The 17,746-nt window shown below is 40.1% G+C and overlaps 2 protein-coding genes across 3 annotated transcripts in view; one reads left to right on the top strand and one right to left on the bottom strand.

Annotated features, from left to right (window-relative positions):
• The window catches only part of TRPC5 (transient receptor potential cation channel subfamily C member 5), a 263,064-nt gene extending 257,793 nt beyond the window's left edge, over nucleotides 1–5,271 (bottom strand). Inside the window, exon 1 of one of the 2 annotated variants that reach the window (XM_084788954.1) lies at nucleotides 4,500–5,271. The gene's annotated coding sequence lies outside the window, so the exon portion shown is untranslated. Of the gene's footprint in view, nucleotides 1–729; nucleotides 795–4,499 lie in introns of those variants that run through there. The other variant, XM_084788955.1, reaches the window with a different exon arrangement.
• Nucleotides 5,272–5,692: 421 nt separating this feature from the next.
• The window catches only part of RTL4 (retrotransposon Gag like 4), a 315,459-nt gene continuing 303,405 nt past the window's right edge, over nucleotides 5,693–17,746 (top strand). The window contains exon 1 of the mRNA XM_084789239.1: nucleotides 5,693–5,766. The gene's annotated coding sequence lies outside the window, so the exon portion shown is untranslated. The remainder of the gene's footprint in view (nucleotides 5,767–17,746) is intronic.

Raw genomic sequence — 17,746 nt, 5'->3', positions numbered from 1 at the left:
AAGTCATTAAAGTATGTAAAATGGGCATATTACATCATTTCTTTGAGCTCCAGCTTCTGTTTGATCTATAAAATAGAAATGATAATATACTTATTTCATGATGTTTTTGAGAAAGTTTAAATGAGATACTGCATAGAAAATGGCAAATACTTACATACCATGTAGGTATTAATTCTTGCTGTTGCTCACCTTTGTAAGATATGATGACAGAGCAATGCATTTTTCAGTTTATGTCAAATGTTTGCTTTTTGAAGACATCATCAGTGAAGCATAGAGAGATATTTATGTACGTTTGCACTTTGGGAAGTTCTTACAGAATAATTGATTCAGATAAAAAATATATTTATATTTATTTTACCCACATCATCTATTTTATAAAAATCATCTCCCACTTATTTCATTAATAGCTGAATTCTCTCATTCTGAAGATTATTTGACTATAAACCCGTTAATGCTACTTCAGCCTTAACTTCTTCCTGTATAATAGTTGTAGGTATTTGCAGTATATTCTTCACCAGTAAGATAAAACTCCTCTCTCTCTCTCTCTCTCTCTCTCTCTCTCTCTCTCTCTCTCTCTCTCTCTCTCTGATTTAAATTTATCTATTTCTGTATATTTGGAGGTTCATATGCTACTGTATGGCTATGCAGGTCAGAGAAGTGTGGGAGTCAGTTTTTTGTACCACGTGTCCCCAGAATTGAACTTGAGTTGTCAGGCTTGTTGGCAAGTACCTTTAGCAGCTGACACATCTCAGCAGTCCTCCTGTGTTTGTGGAGAGGCGATCAGTGAGAAGAGGAGTTGCAGAGGCAAGGCAGTAACAGTTGGCTGTTACAGAAAGGATGCCTGGAATCTCTGTACTAATGAGATTGAGGAAGGAGGGTTGACAGTTCAAGGTCACATTAGGCTACATGGTAAGATTTTGTCTCAATTCATACAAACTAGATATAGTATATAATATAAAACATTTCTATAAAACAGTTATCTGTGCATATGGAAAGGAAATAAGATGTAATGATTGTAAACGTGTTTCCAGCCAATTCTGGGAAAGATCTCCAGAGATTTTATTTTATCAAAGTTATTCAGTATGAGAAGACAGTCCTGCACTCTTGTTTTGGCTCTGCCACTAGCTAGTTTTGTGATCTAAGCAAGCTATTTCTAGTCTCTAAGTCCTGATTTCTCCATTAGAAAAATGAGGATATTGTACCTGTCTCTTTCTCACCATCATTTTAGCCTTGTTTTTGTTAAATAAAATGGCTGTGGGTAATTTCACTGGCTGTCAGAATCCAAGGCACAACTGTGCAATAAGTGAAGAACCAAACCTGAGGCACTTCCCAACCTCCCTTGACCCAGTGAACTGCAATTTGGCTCAGCCCCATCAGCTTTTATTTATTTATTTTTAATAGTCTGTTTTCACTCAGTTGAGGAATGATGTAAAATCCATGTTTGCTTATGAGAGCACAGCTGAGTCATCCAGGAATCATTCCTTGCTGGCAGGATGGGTGTGCTGGTCTCATTGGACAAAGAGCTTGAGGGGCCCATTAACAGAGGAAAGGGATATGAGTTTTAGAGAGGATGGTGTGGAGGACCATCAGCTCGTAAGCTCTAGAAATGAGGGCTAACTTCACTGTAGTCCTCCTTTGGGGTTTCTTAGCTTCTGCTTTTGCCTAGACAGGCATCATTTCTGAATCTAGGCTGCAAAAATTGGTCATACCTGTCCCTAAAAAAATATGGAAAATGATTGGGCAGGATTAAGCTGGTGGCATCTTAGGGGCACAGGGCATTTCTTGAAGTAGGATGAAGGCCTCCATTTCCCAGCAGCTAGAAGAAGGCATCTGAACCGTTTAGTGTTCTCAGCTGCAAACAGAAGGGCTTGCAGACTTAAGTCAGTGAGAAATGGGTTGTTTGCCTCTCTTCGGCAATAGAGCCAGGCGAAAGACAAATTAGAATATTTGGAACCATGCAGGCTAGAAGTAGCATGGCACATTTGAAATATTCATTTGATAATTAAACACCTGAATGGCTAGCAGATTGGAATTTAGTATGCTAAAGAGTGAAAGGAGATGACAACACTGAAAATGTTCTCCAAGGTTCCCAATTCCCTGGTTTTAAGGAATTCTGTTACTGTTTACTCAGTGTTTACAAGTCAAATTGCAGGCAGTTTTATAGCACTTCACATCTGAGGTGATTTTTCTAAACTAATTCCATTTCAAGCCAAAGTAAACACCTAGATGCTTTTTTTTCTATGTGTTTCTAAACATCTTTGGCTCTCCTATTTCTCTCCTCATTTTACCATTCCACATGTCTGATTTCCTGTCCCTGCCTTCTGTGCTATTCTTTTTTAAGTTGTTAGTTCTAGCATGTACAGACTCTTATATCTGGAAAGGATGGCAGGTATCACCTGATCCATGTCTGCTCTTGATGCTTATTTTAAAGCCAGGTGAATCTGTATCAACGAAGCTATGTCTATATTGGTTCTGAATCCTTGCAGCTCCCTATCTCCTTGTCCCTTTAGTAATCACAGGTCAGGACAATTTCAGCAGCTGGATACTCACATAACCAAGAATAGAACAAATACCCAACACCTCCTGCTTCATCCCTATTGATACTTTGAGTCCTTCGCGAATCATGAAGCTCTTGGTTCTTTTCTCTGTAATCTTGTCCTTGCTATTTTAATCTATCCAAGAAGATATTTGCATGTGATTTCCTTTAGAAAGTATCAGAATGGTGTGTGTGTGTGTGTGTGTGTGTGTGTGTGTGTGTGTGTGTGTGTGTGTGTAGGGTAACAGCATGGGCACCTTTTCAGGTTGTACCTGAGTAATTCTCATCCTGTGTCTCTCGGCAGTATGCATTAGAACAAATTGCCTGATGCAACATAAACTGTTCCACTTAATGCAGAGTCTGTTTCCGTTGTTTGCTGAGTTGAAAGGAGGTAATTCATTATATTTCAGAAGCATCTAATAAATAGAAAGTTCAATTAAAGAGCCTAGAAGCTTTTGAAACACACTCTCGGCCCTCTCCCTCTTCTACAGAAACACAGGGTCGAGACTATATGGGGTTGATGGAAGTCTTTGAAAAACTATATGTACACACAAAAGAACCAAATCACTGTATCTATATACAGATAGTGAACTCCTTAGATAGAGTTTATGAATGTAGATATACAGTTTATGAAAACATCACCACCCTGAAACTAAAACATGGGCTTCAAGTGCCATTCAGTTCTTTGTTCAACCTCACAGACTTATTGTTCCCCCTTTCTCAGGCTAAACATTTGCTTTAAAAGTAACTTGGTACTCTGAATGTATCACCATGCCCTTTAATTTAGTACATTTTCAAGAGTAACGAAAGGCACTATTTGACATCATTTAAATCTCAGCTTTTAAGACTTGAGAAATGATACAGACCATCTGTAGAACACCTACAAATCCAAGAAGCAAACAATAGCCGATAGGCTAAATACCGTGAAGATAACTATTGCAGTACACAGGTAGGTCTGAGTACCATGTGAGTATAGTAATTGTTACTCGTTTGGAGCCAGGGAAAACACACCATCTTTAAGTAGAGCACTACTGATTAATCTTTGCCTCTCCTACTCATACAATAAACTCGGGTAAAGTTCAGGGATTTGGTCTTCCAGGCTGGTTTCCCAGCTCCAGGCTTTTCACAAGAGAGTGCGTGATAACATTGCCAAACACTTGGCTATCACTAGGTGCATGGCTGTGGTCCAAACATCCCACCTTGGCAATAGGGAAAAAAAGACATTTTCCCAATCTTTCTCTCCAACCTAGCGAAAGGCCAGGACCTGTGAATTTAGCTCAGAACCTGACTAGGTGGATCGTGATTGTGATTGTGACTGTTTGCCCCAGTCATTGCATATGGTGCAGGAAAGTACCCAGTGTAGAGCACAGATCTGACTCTGACGGGTGGTCCCGATTTGCATTTTCTGGGTTCCTTAAAAGAATCCAGTTAAACTAAACTGGTCAGTTCTTGAGTTTGAAGGTTACAAAATCAGCAAGGTAAGTGGGATGCCTGGTCCCTCATGGATCAGTTTCTTGGCTCTCTGCAGTTCAAGGAGGCTGTCCTTGAAGACTGACTATCTTTAGTCTCACACTACTCATCCCAAGTCCGTTTTGAAAAGGCCTGGGAGCAGGTTCTCTGGGGGGCTTGGGTGTAGTATGTACTCCCAGGAAATCACAATAAATCACCACCCAGGCTCTGATTCGGGAGAACATTGTTCGTGAAAATGATGATTTCGGTAGGTGCCAACCGTATCTTGTCCTAAATCTCATAAAGGCTCCTCATCCATCACATGTCTCTCCTAGGTGTCCCAAAACAATCTGTTGCTGGTCTCCATTTGCGTCCCACCACCCCAGCCCACAGTCAACCAGCCAGCCAGCACCTTTTCCAGTCCACAGCAGCTCAGCACCTTCATTCAAGGCTCATTTCGCTGCTGCTCCTCAACAACAAATAGGACTGCACCCGCTGCCGCTTGTCAACTTACCTCCAGGCCAAGTGGTTTCTTCAGATTTGTGTGGTCCGTGCACCAAGGCGCTTGGTGCGGCAGCAGCCTTACTGGGCTCCTCTTTCACAGCGGCGGCGGCGGCAGCGGCGGCGGCGCGCAAAAGAAAGCCGCCTGGGACAGTCCCAGCCCTAGAGGCTGCCCAGTGGGTGGGCGATTTGAGCAAAGGGATCTAGGTGCTGAGAAGGGGCCCAAAGACTGACTCCTACCTGGGCTTTCCTCTTTGTTCCCCAGTTATTACCAAACTTCCCTCTGACTGGCCAGACCCCCTCACCTTTTGCCTCTGCCAGTGGCGAAACTCTTTGCTCCACCGCTGCCCTGCTCTCTCTTGCTTGTCCTCTCTCAGCTCTCTCCCAACCTGAGCCCCTTCAAACACAGGCACCCCTTCACGCGGCCAGCCACAAACAATAAGAGCAAGGGGAGAAACCAAAGCCAACACTGGGAAATTGAGGATAGCTGACACCCTGGTATGAAGAGGAGTGTGTGTGGAGGGGGTGTGTGGGGGAACCGCATTCACACTCTCACAGGCACCCTCAAGCTAGGTAGCTGATGGGAGCTCTGACTGTCTCCTCACACCCTTTTTCTATACTGAAGGTTTCTGTCCCCTACTGCTGTTGCTTCAGAAAAATCCTATACCAGCCAAGGGGGGGGGGGGGAGAGAAAAGCAAAGAGGGGTGGGGAGGGGAAAAATCAAGGAGGCACGCTCCCTTTCTCCTCCCCACCCCTAGACCCCAAAATGTCCAACCCTGAGCTCTTCTTTTCCCTTCTATCTGCTCCACGTTCTCGTCTGCTGCTCTTCTCTCTCTCTTTTTGGGGGTGGCTGAGAGCTGTGGAGAACCCGTCGCGGTTGTGGTGTGTGTGAGGGAGGGGGGAGAAAAGGAGGAAAGGAGGGAGGGAGAGAGGAGTGAGGAGTGAGGAGAGAGAGAGAGAGAGAGAGAGAGAGAGAGAGAGAGAGAGAGAGAGAGAGAGAGAGAGAGAGAGAGAGAGAACAGTGGTTGGCAAAAGCACCTCTCACCTCCCCCAGCCCCTGGCCAAAGCCTAGCTGGCGGTCGCCTCACAGCAGAGGCCGGCGGGGCGGGGAAGGCGGGCAGGGGGAGGGCAAGCAGGAGGACGGGGCAGCCTGCAGGGGCAGCAGCTCCTGCCTGCACTGTAGCTCGGTGGCCAGGGGTGGAAAGAAGCAGCAAGCCGCAGCCGCAGCCCCAAGTCAGCCCCCGCTGCCCTGTCCCACCGTCTCATCTCTCCCCCCTCGGTACGGAATTTTCTGTTTCGTTATTTCTTTGGTTTCCCCAAGCCTCCCCCTCCCCTGGGTGGTGGCAGAGACCCGAGGGGCAAGGGGAGGCTCAGCGCGGGTGAGGGGAGCGGGTACAGGAGCGCCTCTGGCGCCAGGTTTACAGAATCTCCCTTTTATCAATTTACCGAAGTGTCTTCTGTTTTGGGCAGTGACCCCTACCAGTCCATCTCAACTCGGGCTGTGTGCTAGTGGCTCCTGGACTATGTGGGTCATCCTGGGGGAAGAGGAGTTGATCAGTTTGGAGTGAGGGCCTGTGGTCCACGGGACAGCGGAACAGGGGGCTCTGTGTCGTCAGGGACCTGGCATCTTTTGAAGCCGGTTTCTATCTCTGTCAGATCCTGTTTAACCTGGCGCAGACAGCCCGTATCGCAAGATCCAGGATAGATTGAAACAGAGGGTGATAGTCTTATTGTGGGACTAGGGGCCAAGTTGCTCAGTTTGGGTCTTAGTGTCTGGGGATGGCTGTGGGGGAAGGGTGATGTCACTGGACACTTGCGATAATCTTAGATCTTTGTGTCTTTAGGTCACTTGATACACCTCTCTGTTCACTCCTCACTCCCCATGCACCTCTTGCCCTGTTCTGAAGGTCTCCAAATACCAACCCCTTAAAACCCTCCGGTAACCTGCTGTATATGGCGTTACCCCCACCACAAGCCAGAGATTCCTACTTCCAACCTACAGGCACTTAGGTGCCTTCCTTTGCAGCACCTCAAGACCCTCCCCACCCTGATCCCCAGATCTTTGCTTTGTCTCCTTTCCCAGCTCTCTCTGGAAAATGGAATGCATTCAAAGCGCTGCTTTTCTTGATGCTAACCTGGTACCCCAAGCTTCATGGTTTTTCCTCTGCCCTTTCTCACAACAATCCCAGCTTTAAAACAGCTCAGCTGTACTTCCCCCTGTCGCCTGGAACACACACTGTGAGCCTGAGCAGACTTTCAGAAAAAGCCAGAACTGCCTTCCCTGTCTAAACAGCTCACGGTTTCCATTACAGCGCCTCTTTAGCTGGGATTGCTTGTGTTTGGTGGGAGAAAGAGCAACTTTCCTCTAGGGTCACTAAGAAGGAGGAGGTCCAGTATCTTGGAGTATTAAGCTTTGTTTGGAAGGCAGACATTAAAGAAAGGTACTACCTTGAGGGATTTAAGAGCCTGGAGCCTGGTAAGGGTGAGGGTAGAACTTCCCTCTCCACACCATTTACACACTTCAGGAAGTGTTTCTAAAAACTGACTTAATAGACAGTTTTTAAAATTTGCTTGGTCTTGAGACCTTTCTGCCTGCCCCCTCCCCCTTCTTAGGCAGTTTTACTGTGACCTAGCAAACTCTAAAATGCAGCTTTCTGTGCAAGAAAGATCTATGTCGTAATTAAAAGACTCTTTCCTTTGGTATGCGGGGTAAGTAGAATATGCTGGCTATGAAAAGAATTTGGGGGCTCCAACTTCCCTTGGCTAACCTGCAGTGCAGCCTAGGCTCATTCTCCAAGCCCAGCACACTCAGGGAGAAGGAAAGTCCACTCTTGGGAGTTCTTTTCTTCAAAGGTTCTCCACACACCGCAATTGTCTTTAACATATAGAAATTATGTGTGCTTCTAAATTTTGGCGTTATCTCTGTGGAATTTTCTTAAGACCAAAAATGTCTCTATTTGAGCCTGCCTCATTCTCTTTTGACATCATCCTCTAAACTCTTTCAGATTAACAAATACATGGACAAAATGATATACCAAGAAAAATTTAGAACTCTAGAATCTATGAATTCCAGAACAAGCTTAGTGGATGCTCTCTTAGTGTGAGAAGCTAACTTAGGCATATGTCCAAGCTCTGTCTGGGCTTCTTGTCAGGCTTGGGGCTGGTTGGCTCATAGTCTCTGTAGATATAATAATATTTCACTTTTCTGCTTGGTGGCTGAGAGCATGTGTCTGTTAAATACTCCCGGGGTCATTTACAATAGGCAACATCTATAATAAAGGTTCAAAGCCAAGCTGAAAGGCACTATCTGACTCACTGAAGCTCACATCTAGCCAATTTATAACCTGGTTTGCCTGCATAGCTTGTTGTATTCAAATTTCTTGACAGTTATGGCTGTCACACTGCAGGTGTGACTTAACAATTCAGGTACCTTTTCCCAATGGCATATGTAGATCCTAGTTTAGTGTAGGGTCATGGACAAAAAGAGATTGATGTGAGGAACCCAAAGAGTAGATTTACCAACTTTGTTAAAGTTTCTTAGCTTTAATACTATTCACTATGATTCCCTATAGTGGAGAAAGTATTCACTGTAGGATGTTTAGCTTTATGAGCTAGCTTGAAATATCAATCGGCCCCCTCCACTTTCATTATAAGGGAAATGTCTTTAGATGGGATAAAACGTCCCTTTAGCAGCAAATCACTTCCATGTTGACAACAATTGTCATTTAGGGTCCTGTCCTACTTTAAAGGATGTATTTTTCTCAGTTCCACCCATGTGTCATGCCCACACCTTGTGTTGTACAGAATCCTAGAAAATATTGAATATTTGTTCAAAAAATGAATAGCCATCTACAAATTAATTAATTTGACAAATGATTGAACTTATTTTTCAGCCTCGCTACCTTCACATTATCATTTAACTTCTGGTAAGTACACACTACCACTAGTGTGTTGATTATAGCAAAGATTTAAAGGAATAGCTCCCGCATAATGTTTTTCATTTCCCCCAAAAGAAAAGGTTATTTATTTTCATAGACAACCAGTTTCTGCATTGAATTTAATCTATATTTCACTTCATTTCATTATCTGTCTCCAAACAGTGACTTTTGCATTAAGTTTCTGCCCTGGAGAGATAGCTGTTTGTCTTGCTATTTACCACAAACCTATATGAAATTTCTTGTGACTGCTGTATATATGGTGCTTGTATCTTAAGAATGTGCGTAACATCAAAATACCAGAACATCATGAAGACTGTCATCAGTTGAACAATTTGAAGGCAGATGTTTGTTTTCAAGGAAGCAGCTCCTAAGTATCTGCCTGTTAGACGAAATCGTAACAATGACAAGGCAAAGGAAATGGAACAGAATGTAAGAAGAGGTTATTCTTAAAATACTGTGGAGTGTTGAAAAAGTGTCTCGGTGTGATTGTAGGTTTTAACACCCAGCACTCTCTCTGCCCCAGGAAGTCAAACAACACTCAAGTGAGCTGTGGGACTCTGATCAAAAATTCTGCAGAGCAAAATGTAAAAGGAAGTGTGGAATATCTGTTTTAATCAACTGAGCAAGCTCCTGCTTTAAAAAAAATAGGGATCTGGTGAATCAGGGTTTCATTTCTAGCTTTGGACAACTCCTAGCCAATAACATAGACATATGTACAAATGTGTTACTTGTAAAGACCAACACATGGAACAATTACCACATTTAAACTGCACATTCTTAAGATATAATTCTCTTGCCATGGCTAATTATTTATTTAATGAAAAATTTGCTTGAATTGGGTCAATGAATAACTGTAATTGAAAATATATTTTATTTTCAAAGGTATTTTCAAGCTTATATCAGAACAGGAACCCTGTAATCAAGGCACAAGGTCTTCAGTTAAATAGTCATTAAGTTTAACAAAAGAAATGTAAATAGAAACACAGTTAATGGCTTAGCTAAAGACTTCCTTGTGCTCAGCATTAAGAAGAAAGCAAGTGGAACTGCCCTGAGTAAATACAAAAAGTGGAATTATACAAGCACAGAATCTCACTAAACACTGGGTCACTGAAAAGGGTCTTTCCTGAGGTTAGATGGCACTAATTGTTGAGAAGGGAAACTCTTATGGGGTCTTGCTCTGTTACTGCTTGCTGAGTAGCTTTGGGATTTGCAGGTATGATCTTTACCTTAACTGCCCCTACTATAGGGTAAGAGATATGCATCCAACTTCATTCTTTTGCTTGAGATATATAGTTGTCCCTGAATTGTTTGTTGAAGAAACTATTCTTTCCCCTTTGAAAGATCTTAGTACCTTGTCACAAATCAGTTGAGCTATTTGCTCTTCTGAGCACACCCTCTTGTTTAAGAGTAAAGTTTGCATTGTCCAGACACACACACACACACACACACACACACACACACACACACACACACACACACACACTCCAGAGGCCATATTGATTTATTTCAAAATCCTCTAGTTTATTTCACCAGTGTCTGTACATGTCTTCCTAATAATGCCAAACTCTTTTGACTGCTAAAGCCTGCATTAAGTTTTGAAATTGGAGAGTATGAATCCTTCAACTTTAGTCTTTTTTGAAAAGATGGTTTGTCTCTTTGGATATCTCCAAATCAATATATGATGATCATGATTTTATTTTGATTTCTTAAAGAAAAGCCATCCATTTTATTTTAAAGGAATAACATTCTTAGATAGCTTTGGGAAGTTATTTCTATCTTAATGATTATTTCAATCTATTGTCTGTGATCTCTTCTCAACTATTTAAACTTACTTTGATTGCTTTTTGGTCATGTGCAATTACTATACCTCCTTTGTCAAATTTATTATTAATATTACATTCTTTTAATAGTATGGCAAATTAAGTGTTTTCTTACCTTTCTTTTATTATGAGTGTATACAAACAGAACTGACACTTGCATATTTGATTTTTACATGTCCATGCTCTTATCCACCTATTTGGTCTAGTAGATGTTTGGTGGACTTTACAAATATGTTCTCTATATAAAATCTTGCCATCGGTAAATTTTAGTTTTTCTTTCCTAAGTTTGATGTCATTTGTTTCTTTTTCTTGATGAATTATTTGGGATAAAACTTCTAGTATAATGTTATACAGAAGTAGAAAGATGCGTATGTTCTTTGCTCATAATATTGGAAGAAGTTTTTCAGTTTTTCACTGCTGAGTTTGATACTATTGCAGGCTCTTCCTAGAACTTTGAAGTTCTTTTCTGTTCCTAGTTTGTTGAATGATCCTGTCATGAAAATAGTGCTTAGTTTTGTTGAATTCTTTCTTTCTCAGATCAATTTTGACAGTACTAATTTTTCATTATTTAACTAATTTCCATGTTAGATTTGATTTTTTAAAATACTGAACCAGTTACGTATTTAAAGTACGAATCCCACTAAGTCATAATATATAAGTACTTGTTTGATGCTGTTGGGGTTAGCTTCCTAGTATCTCTGCATTTATATTTAAAAGGGATATCAGGCTATCATTGTATCCATTGTATGTTTTTATAATGTCCTTCTCTGAATGCAACAGAGAGAGAGAGAGAGAGAGAGAGAGAGAGAGAGAGAGAGAAAGACAGACAGACAGACAGACAGACAGACAGAGACAGAGACAGACAGAGACAGACAGAGAGACAGAGAGACAGAGACAGAGACAGAGACAGAGACAGAGACAGAGACAGAGACAGAGACAGAGACAGAGACAGAGACAGAGAGAGGACACTCGCCAGAACAAGTAAGCACATGTGACAGGAAATTCTATTCTTGTATTAGCTGGGACCCAAGGATTGAATCTAAGCTATTAAGCTAGGGTAGAGGTGCTTTTACCCACTGACCCATCATGTAGGGTCCATTGTAATTTTTTGAAGAATTTAATTTAATATCTGTGGCAAGACAGTAAAGCCACTTTTCTTAGGAAAGTATCTTAGTAATTATTCTATTGCTGTGAAGAGGCACCATGATAGAGGCAACTATTATAAAAGAAAGCATTTAATTGGGGTGTTCACAGTTTCAGAGGTTTAGTCCACTATCATCATGGGTGGGGGAGCATGATGACACACAGGAAGACATGGTGCTGGAGACAGAGCCAAGAGTTCTTCATTCTGGGCCTGATGTAAACTTTGGAACTGCAGAGCCCACCTGACCTTACTGACGTATTTCCTCCAACAAGTCAACACTTCCTAATCCTTCTCAAATATTGCCACTCCCCAATAACCAAGCATTCAAATATATGAGCCTATGGGACCTTTATTATTCAGGATGATTTACTGTGTGAAGATTTTGATTAGGTTCAATCATTTGTTACAAGCCTGTTTAGAATTTCTATTTCTTCTTCATTTTTGAAAGTTTGCAAATTTCTAGAAGTTTTTCTATTCAATTTACATGATCTAATTTCCATTGTTACTCTTGTAGTTATTTGTATTTCTTTTTTTTAATCAGAAAGAAATTCAATGGAGATATTTATTTCTCATACAATCACAAAGATTATTCTCAAATATTAGCTTGAATTTTCTAGTAGCAAAGACATGGCCAACTGGTAGCTACAAGCATGGATGAGGTTCCAGGACATACTCCATCATTTCCCTAACATGGGAAATTACCCCATCCCTTTTCTATTTCTTCCTTTGTCGGTAAGATGCTAATAATAGTATCTATTTGATAGACAGCAGACAATGTAAATAGGAAAGAGCATAGATATAGATTATATGATGAGCTTTAAATTATTACTGGACATTTTATTGTCTGTTGCACTTTATTTTCCTCTCCATGTTGCTCATTTTAAATGTAGCAGTTATCTAATTTGGTCTGATTAGTAAACATCTCTCACCCAAACAAGAGTGACAAAAGCCATTTTGTAAAACAAAACAAAACAAAAACAAAAACAAAAAAAAAACCAAAAAAAACAGATCCCAGGTGTAATGTTTGTTTTCAGTATTCACAAGCATGTACGCTTAATATCCATAGAAGGGGAACCCCACCAACCCACTCACCCCAGGATATCAAGTGGCATCAAGACCAAGGGCATCCTCTTCCTTTGTGGCTCAACCAGGCAGCACCACCAGAAGAAAGCAACAAAAAAGCAAGCATCAGAGTCCATGCAAGAGACAGCCCTCACTTCCCTCACTAGGGTATCCACGTGATGACCTAGTTGCCCATTGGCCAAATCTGTGCAGGAAGCCCAGGTTCAGTCCTTGCATGGTCCCTGGCTGGAGCCCCAGTCTCCACAACCCTCCCTGGACCATCGTTGGCTCTGTAGTTCTCCACATGGAGCTCCTGTCCCCTCTGAGTCTTCTGTCCTTTCCCCCACTCTTCCCTAGGACTCCCTGAGCTCTATCCCGTGTGTTCCTGTGGGTCTTCGCATATGCTTCCAACAGCTGTTGGGTGGAGCCACTCAGAGGGTAGCCATGCTAGGCTCCTATCCCTAAGTACAGCAGAATATTTGTTTTTAAATAGCTGAGTAGTGTTCCATTGTGTAAATGTACCACAGTTTCTTTTTTTTTCCCTTTGTGCTCTTTTGTTTTTTTTTAAATTTTTTCTCCTTTATTAATTTATTCTTGTTACATCTTAATTGTTATCCCATCCTTTGTATCCTCCTATTCTTCCCTCCTTCCCATTTTCCCCTTATTCCCCTCCCCTATGACTGTCCCTGAGGGGGATTACCTCCCCCTGTATATGCTCATAGGGTATCAAGTCTCTTCTTGGTAACCTGCTGTCCTTCCTCTGAGTGCCACCAGGTCTCCCCCTCCAGGGGACATGGTCAAATATGAGGCACCAGAGTATGTGAGAAAGTAATATCCCACTCTCCACTCTACTGTGGAGAATGTTCTGTCCATTGGCTAGATCTGGGTAGGGGTTTAAGGTTTACTGCCTGTATTGTCCTTGGCTGGTGCCTTAGTTTGAGGGGGACCCCTGGGCCCAAATCTGCCTATCATAATGTTCTACTTGTAGGCTTCTAGGACCCTCTGGATCCTTCTACTTTGCCATTCTCCCATGATTCTCTCATCTAGAGTCCCACTAGAATGTCCTCTCCTCTGTCTCGGTTTCCTGGTAAGTGAAGGCTTTGGTGGGACATGCCCCTTGGGCTAGTGTCCAGTTATAAGTGAGTATATACCATTTGAGTCTTTCTGCGTCTGGGTTAACTCACTCATTATGGTCATTTCTAGCTCAATCCATTTATCCACAAATTTCGGGAATTCCTTGTTTTTAATAGCTGAATAGTATTCCATAGTGTAAATGTACCACAGTTTCTTTATCCATTCTTCTATTGAGGGACACTTAGGCTGTTTCCATGTTCTGGCTATTATGAATAAGGCTGCTATGAACATGGTTGAGCAAATTTTCTTGTTGTGTGCTGGAGCATCTTCTGGGTATATTCCAAGGAGTGGAATAGCTGGGTCTTGAGGAAGCCCTATTTCCATTTTTCTGAGATAGCACCAGATAGATTTCCAAAGATACCACAGTTTCTTTATCCATTCTTTGGTTGAGAGACATCTAGGTTGTTTCCAGATTCTGGGTATTATGAATAAGGTTGCTATGAACATAGTTGAGCAAATGTCCTTGTTGTATGGTGGAGCATCTTTAGTGTATATTCCCAGGAGTTGTATGGATGGGTCTTGAGGTAGCACTATTCCCAGTTTTCTGAGAAAGTGCCAGATTGATTTTCAAAGTGTTTGTACAAGTTTGCACTCCCACAAGCAATGGAGGAGGTTTTTATTTTGTTCACATCCTCAATAGCATGTGCCATCACTTGGGTTTTTTATCTTAGCCATTCTGACAAGTGTAATATGAAATCTCAGAGTCATTTTGATTTTACATTTCTCAGATGACTAGGGACATTGGAGCATTTCTTTTTTTTCTTTCACAAATATATAAAGTGTTCCTTACAAAATAGTTAGAACATAAAAAATAAAACAACAATTTATGTTACATAGTATAAAGCTACTCACTTAAGAATAAATTTAACCAACAAAGCAAAAGACATATGCATTGAAAAAAACCCTTGTTGTAAGAAATATATGGAGGTGGATACAAATAAATGGAATGGTAGTTATATCCGTCGATGAAAGGAATTAAGATAATTGATAGAGCCAGACTACCCAATGCAATCTATAGTCTCTATCATTTTTATGTTTTTTTGTTTGTTTTGTTTTGTTTCACTAGGGTTATAGGTCTGTTCTATTTGCCTCTCTGATCTTGATTTAACTTGGGTCAGTGGTATGTATCAAGAAAATTGTCCATTTTTAAAAATTTTCCAATTTGGTTTTTATTTTATTTTATTTTTTGAATTATAAAATTATTTTATTTTGTACATGTATATTTATATTATTACACACATATATAATAGATTACCTATGGCAAGAAGAACCGTGGCACAATCAGGAATTATATGGATTTTACATTCTTAGTGTTTTGGCTTTTTGTATTTGACAGTCTTGAAGAAGACATCTTTCCTATCTTGGTGCATCTAAATTTCCAGACACACTAAATCTGTTAGAAGAAAAAGTGGAGCATTTCTTTAAGTGTTTCTATGCCATTCAATATTTCTTTGTTGAGAATTCTGTTTAGTTATGTACCTCACTTTTAATTGGATCATTTGGTTTGGTGATGTTTAGTTTATTGAGTTCTTTATATATTTTGGATATTAGCCTCTGTCAGATGTAGGGTTGATAAAGATCTTTTCCCAGTCTGTAGGCTGTGGTTTTGTTCTTTTGACAGCGTTCTTTGCCTCACAGAAGCTTTTCGGTTTCAAGAGGTTCCATTTATTAATTGTTGATATTTTGATCCTCCGTGGTTGGTATTCTGTTCAGGAAGTTGTCTCCTGTGCCAATGATCTCAAAGCTCTTCCCCACTTTTTTTCTAACAGATTGTAGTGTGTCTGGTTTTATGTTGAGGTCTTTAATGCACTTGGACTTTAGTTTTTTTTACAGGGTAATATATGGATCTATCTGCATTTTTATACAGGTAGACATACAGATAGATCAGTGCCATTTGTTGAAGATGCTATCTTTTTTCCATTGTATGGTTTTGGCTTCTTTGTAAAAAATCCAGTGTCCATAGGTATGTGAGTTTATTTCTGGGTCTTGTATTCAATTCCATTGATACACCTGTCTGTTTCTATGACAGTGCCATGCAATTTTGTATTACTGTTGTTCTATAGTACAGCTTGAGATTGGGGATGGTGATACTGCCATAAGATCTGCTGTCTGTGTCCTGGATGGGCCAGTTTGGTGGGGATTGGGCAGAGATAGATTTAAGGCCAAAGCTGCTAGGGTGTCCCAAGGGTCTCCTCTGCTGGTTCTCTGGCTGTGTCTTAGATGGACCATAATTGAGACTTCTAACATATATATTATTAGAAAATGTTTCATATGCACTTAAGAAAGCAATTAGTGCTGCTTCAGTGGGTGATGCATGTCTTTAACCCCAGCATTTAGGAGACAAAGGCAGGTGGAGTTTTGTGATCTTGAGGACATCCTGGTCAATATGATGAGTTCCAGATAAGCCAGAGATGCATAGCATGATATGAAAGTGAAATAGTAGCCAGATAGTGGCAGCGGTAGTGGTGCACACCTTTAATCTCAGTACTCAGGAGGCAGAGGCAGGTGAATCTCTGAGTTTGAGGTCAGCCTGGTCTACAGAGTGAGTTCCAGGACTACACCAAGAAACCCTATCTTGAGAACCAAAAACAAACAAACAAACAAACAAACAAACAAAAAAGTGAAATAGCTGTATTGGTAGTTGTAGTATTACAAAGTAAAGTGGCTATAGACAATGAATAATGTGAATAATGTAGTATATTTTCTTTGAAATCTAGACAAATGATTTTAATATATGAGGAAGGAAAACATTTGCCATTATTTGAACATTATATTTATCATATGCATCTCATAACATTATGTAGTACCCAATTCTAAGAGTTTTATGTAGCATCATTTATGAGAAGAACAGAATATAAACAATAATAAGAATTTGATTGATTTAAACTTTCATAGATGATTTTCCAGAGGTCAAGGTTTCAGTTGTGGTAGAAATGCGGTAGAAATATCAACAAAGCTAAGCATATAAGTTTAAATCTCATGATAAAATTTTGATGTAGATGAGGAACTGTTTCTTATGGATAAGCAAAGAACATAACTAATTTAATAGAATCTACTCCTGGTGAGGATGCTGTATACACCGTTTCAGCAACCATGCAGAATTTGGAATAGTGTGTGAACTGAGCTGACAAAGCTGCTGCAGAATTTGTGAGGACTGACTCTAAATTTTGAAATTTCTCCCCTGAGTAAAATCAAATAGCATCATAGCCTGCAGAGAAATCGTCATGAAAGGAATAGTTAATTGATTTTGTTGTTAAATACTTTCTCAGCAACAATAGCTTTGGTTGTTCATCAACCACAAACTATAAGCACCATCGTCCACTAACAAAAACATAATGATGTGTTAAAGGCTTAGGTGATCATTAGCACTTTTAGTAATAATGACGTTTTGAATTAAAATGTCTACATTTTAAAAGATGTAATGCTTCATTCACTTATGAGATTACAGTGTTCTATACATATCAATTTTATGCTAATGGTAAATAAAATAATTCATGTGACTTGCTTTATTGTGAATTTTATTTTGCTGCTGTAACCAGAACCAGATTTGCAATATCTCAGAGATCTGCCAGTTTATCTTTTATATTTGACTTAGAGTGTTTATTCAAGTCCTTTATTTCCCAATTGATTTTTCATCTTGTTTTATACATGCTGAAAGTAGAACATTAAAATCTCCAACTATTATTTTCTAGGTACATATTTCCCTTTCAATCCTTGTTTTGTAGATATTAGGTCTCTAATGTCTATAATTTTAAAGTTTTCTTGATGATAAGATTCCATTATAAATACATAATATACTTTTTTGTTTCCTGTGATTATTTTTAATCACTTGAAGTCCATTTTGCCTGGTGTTACTGTTATTATTCAGGCTAAATTTTATTGGATACTTATAGGGAAGATTTTTTTCTAACAGTTGGATCTAAGTAGTACAAACTTGACTTTTGTTTTAATAGATGTTCTGTTAATTTCCGCCTTTTAATTGAAGAACATTGGCAATTTGTATTTAAGTCAATTATCCATATAGAATTAGTGTATTGCTACCAGGTTGCTATTATTTTCTATATATCTTTTAAAAAATCTTTAGCTTATCCATTTTGGCCATTTGTGAGTTATTGATTTATTCTTCTATATATAATTCGATGTGATACATAATCAGTATGG

Source organism: Acomys minous, assembly GCF_964271855.1.
Source record: "Acomys minous genome assembly, chromosome: 7".
NCBI lineage: Eukaryota > Metazoa > Chordata > Mammalia > Rodentia > Muridae > Acomys > Acomys minous.
Note: the sequence above shows the minus strand (reverse complement) of the source record. Positions and strands in the feature narration are given on the sequence as shown.